Source organism: Phacochoerus africanus, chromosome 6 (assembly GCF_016906955.1).
Source record: "Phacochoerus africanus isolate WHEZ1 chromosome 6, ROS_Pafr_v1, whole genome shotgun sequence".
In the NCBI taxonomy this organism is placed as follows: domain Eukaryota; kingdom Metazoa; phylum Chordata; class Mammalia; order Artiodactyla; family Suidae; genus Phacochoerus; species Phacochoerus africanus.
Window position 1 is genome coordinate 39,860,567 of NC_062549.1, and position 4,718 is coordinate 39,865,284.

Here is a 4,718-nt window from a genome sequence, read left to right on the forward strand (position 1 = left end):
TTAATGTTTTATAGTTCTCAGCATTTAAGTCCTTTACCTCCTTGGTCAGGTGTAGTCCCAGGTATTTGGTTTTGGGGGGTGCAATGTTAAAAGGTATTTTTAAGTATACATTTTAAATGTACATTTTTAAATCAGTCTCATAACATTGATCCAATAAAGTATAGTGGCTCAAACAAAATAGAAGTTTATTTCTTGTTCATACGGTTTTCTTGAACTGATTTTTTCTTAGGTGTGTATGTGTGGGTGGGTGAGAGAGAGAGAGAGAGAAAGAAGAGATGTTCTGGAGTTCCCATCATGGTGCAGTGGTTAAGGAATCCGACTCGGAACCATGAGGTCGCAGGTTCGATCCCTGGCCTTGCTCAGTGGGTTGAGGATCTGGCATTGCTGTGAGCTGTGGTGTAGGTTGCAGATGTGGTTCAGATCCCATGTTGCTGTGGCTCTGGCATAGGCCAGTGGCTACAGCTCCAATTCAACCCCTAGCCTGGGAACCTTCATATGCCATGGGAGCGGTCCTAGAAATGGCAAAAAGACAAAAAAGACAAAAAAAAAAAAGGAAAGAAATAAGAGATGCTCTGGATAATCACCCAAGATCCTGGAAATTAACAGACCCTTGGCCAGATTCAGTGGAGATGTTGAGAGTCATTCTGCAGAGTTAGAGTTCAAAGGAGTGTGCATGTAATAGTCTATGACCAGCCCTGGAAGTAGCTCTCATTTCCGGCTAGAACTCAATCATGTTGGCATACTTCACTGCAAAGAAGGCTGGGAAAAGTAGTGCAGATGTGCAGATGTGTGCCCAGGAAGAAGGGGCTTGTGCTTGCTGACAGCTCAGTCTTTGTCATGCTCCCCCCCCACCTTTTTTTTTTTTTTTTGTCTTTTTAGGGCCACACCCTCAGCGTATGGAGGTTCCCAGGCTAGGGGTCTAATGGGAGCTGTAGCTGCCGGCCTACACCACAGCCACAGCAACATGGGATCCAAGCCAAGTCTGAAACCTACACCACAGCAATCCTGGATCCTTAACCCACTGAGCAAAGGCAGGGATCAAACCCACAACTTCGTGGTTCCTAGTCGGGTTTGTTAACCACTGAGCCACAATAGGAACTCCCTTTGTCACACTCTTTGACCCAGTAATGCACTTCTAGAAATATATTCTAACAAAATGATCATAAAGACAGATTAATTTCATATAACAAAACACTGACAATGTATCAGATGACTAATAATATCACAATAGTTCATAAGCTTTTGTACATCCACATAGTGAAATATGCAGCAGATAAAAATTAGGCTTAAAAATAATTTTTATGGGAGTTCCCATTGTGGCTCAGTGAAAATGAATCCAACTTGTATCCATGAGGATGTGGGTTTGATCCCTGGTCCTGTTCAGTGGGTTAAGGATCCAGAGTTGCTGTGAGCTGTGGTGTAGGTTGCAGAGGCGGCTTGGATCCCCCATTGCTGTGACTGTGGCATAAGCCAGCTGCGTAGCTCTGATTTGACCCCTAGCCTGGGAATTTACATATGCTGTGGATGTGGCCCTAAAAAGCAATAATAATAATAATAATAATTTAAAATTAAAAACCTTAATAAAGGGCCATATTTATGGTGTTTTAATTATGTAAAATATATATTTTCTCATATATATCATACATCTACCTGCAAATAAAGATATGATTAAGTAGGCAATGAAATCCTTTATGTGTAATATTCCACTTAATGTTATATTCATAAGGATTAAAACAGTGGAAAATGCTTTTGCTACCATAGTAGAGTCTGTTATAATATTAAAGCAGGAAATGGTTATAACTGTGTTAAAAAAAACATGGAAATGAAATGAACCAAAATGTTAACAGTGGTTGTCTCTGTGTGATGAGATGACTGTATATATTTCTTTTTTCCTGTATGAAATTTCTAATTTTTCTAGAAATAACTTTATCATTTTACATTGAAAAAAAACTGCCTCCTTGAATAGACTGATAAGTCAGAGGAAATCCTTTAATAACATTGAGTCTGTGCTGGAAGGTGGTGGCGACAACTTCCACCAGGAAAATGGGAGGCGGAGCTTCCTCGTATCCTCTGCCTCTTAGGAAAGAGGTGATGAGGAGCAATGACCAGTCACCAGCACCATTCTTATCTCCCCAAAGGGCCAGCTGAACCAGAATCCTTGAACCTGGGGTTAGAAGGAGAGAGCACCAAGGAAGCATCCGTGACTGGGGCTGAAAGAGTCTAAGTTCTGAGCATCCTGCCAGGGCCCCTATTCTTCACCTCTCTGTCCTGTTCCTGTGATAAGGGGTGGTGGTAACGGGAAGCAGAAAAGGAGAGCACGGGGCTTTCCCCCCAAGGTCAGCAAGGAATCTAGCTGCCTTATTTGAATTCATAGAGACTACTTATTACAGTAGAACAATAGCTAAGCTAACTCTCAAGACACGGGTTCTGACTCTACTGCTAACTCTTAGCTATGCAGTTCCAGCTCCACGTCCAGTTCTAAATTGCTTAGGGTCCTCCAGCACACCACAGTGCTTCAGGCCTCTGGGCTTTCCCTGCCCTAACTTCTGGAAGTACCACTGGCAGACAGTCTACCATAGAGACCATTTTTACTCAGTACTTAGGGGCTGCATGGTACAGAGAAAGAACATCAGTCATGGAGCCAGACAGACTATCCCTTAATAGCTCTGTGGCCTTCCACAAGTGATTTAAAATTCTCTAGACATCAGAGTTCCTGTCGTGGTACAGCGGAAACGAATCCGACTAGGAACCACGAGGTTGCAGGTTCGATCCCCGGCCTCGTTCGGTGGGTTAAGGATCCAGCGTTGCTGTGAGCTGTGGTGTGAGTCGCAGACGCGGCTCGGATCTGGCATTGCTATGGCTCTGGTGTAGGTTGGCAGCTACAGCTCCGATTGGACCCCTGGCCTGGGAACCTCCATATGCCATGGGTGAGGCCCTAAAAAGACAAAGGACAAAAAAAAAAATTCTTTAGACATAGATTTCTCATCCATAAAATCTAAAATGATACCTCCTCTACCTTGTGACTACAAGACTTGCATGTGATATTGTTTAATGGGTTTTGCACATTGGGTACCAATGCAAGTTATATGCACTGTGCCAGGGCTCTATGGAGAAAGAGATCAATGGTTGGACTCTGGTGCTGCAGAGAAACAAAAATTGGAGAGAAGCAAAAATTCAACAGAACCAGAACACAGCATTCCCCTAAGACAACTATTAATACTCCCAAAAGCTTTTTGTCTTTGGGGAAAGATGTGCCTCCCAGAAGAAAGCCAGCCAAATAATAAGTGTTTGGTCTGAAAGTTCTTTGACACATCCACTTTATTCCTTGGCAATTTGAATTTTTGGTTCATGAATTAAGGGGGTTATTTACCCCAGAAGGGTCTAGGACAAAGCCGGGCAGGAGGCAAGTGGAAAAAGCTCCTCCTGGCATTGCTTTAGAGATGTTCTCCGTGAGTCAGTGGCTGCCGCTCTGTCCAGATGGCTTCCCTTGGTTGAAGCTTTGTGCCAAAAACAATACTCAAAACATACTTATTTATCTTCTCAGACTGAGACCCACTGGCCCAACATCACACATCTCTTCGAACCCAATTCTCTAGAGTCCTATGGCAATTCTATTCCTCCTATTGATATAAGTTTAATAGGCAAAAGTGTAATCTGCTGTATAAAAGACACCACAAGGCATAGCAGTTCAAATAATATTGACATTCATTTCTCCCTTTTTTTTTGTCTTTTTGCCTTTCCTAGGGCCACTCCCGCGGCATATGGAGGTTCCCAGGCTAGGGGTTGAATCGGAGCTGTAGCCACCGGCCTATGCTGGAGCCACAGCAATGCCAGGTCCAAGTCGCGTCTGCAACCTGCCATGGAAACGCTGGATCCTTAACCCACTGGGCAAGGCCAGGGATCGAACCTGCAGGTTCCCAGGCTAGGGGTCGAATCGGAGCTGTAGCCACCGGCCTATGCCAGAGCCACAGCAACGCTGGATCCGAGCCACATCTGCAACCTACACCACAGCTCATGGCAACGCCGGATCCTTAACCCACTGAGCAAGGCCAGGGATAGAACCAGCAACCTCATGGTTCCTAGTCGGATTCGTTAACCACTGAGCCACGATGGGAACTCCCGCTTCTCCCTCATATTGTCTGAAGATGGACAGGCAGTCAAAATGGATTGGAGGCTGTGGTCCATGTGGACATCCATGAAGGTAGGTTTCTTCTCTTTTCTTTTCTTACTTCAACATCCTCAGGCAGCTCTTCCCAACTGAGAGAGTTAAGCTTTAATGCTGGAAAGCATTCAAGGTGGTAATTGAGTTAACTTTTAGGTACCTAGAATAGTCCCTCTTTGTGCCATCCTTGGAATAATGGAAATAAGAGTTACTTAAATCGTTTTCTGTAAGGTATATTTCTCTTACAGGAGCCCCATTTGAGACAGGCTGCTCTCCTGTGGTTCTTATCCAGTGGTTAAAGATGGACCTCAGCACCATACCTGCACCTTCCAATCCACTGGAAGGGAGACAAAAAGAAGTGAAAGAAAGGAGATTCTTGCAACAATATGATCTTGGAGTTGCATACATTACTTCTGCTCACATCTGATTGGCCAGAACCTAATTTGACAGCCACATTTTGTTATAAAAATGCTGGGAAAAGTCATTTCTAATTTGGCAGCCACAGGCACAGCTAAAATTTGGGGGATTCACTTCCTGAAAGGAAGAAGGATAGAAT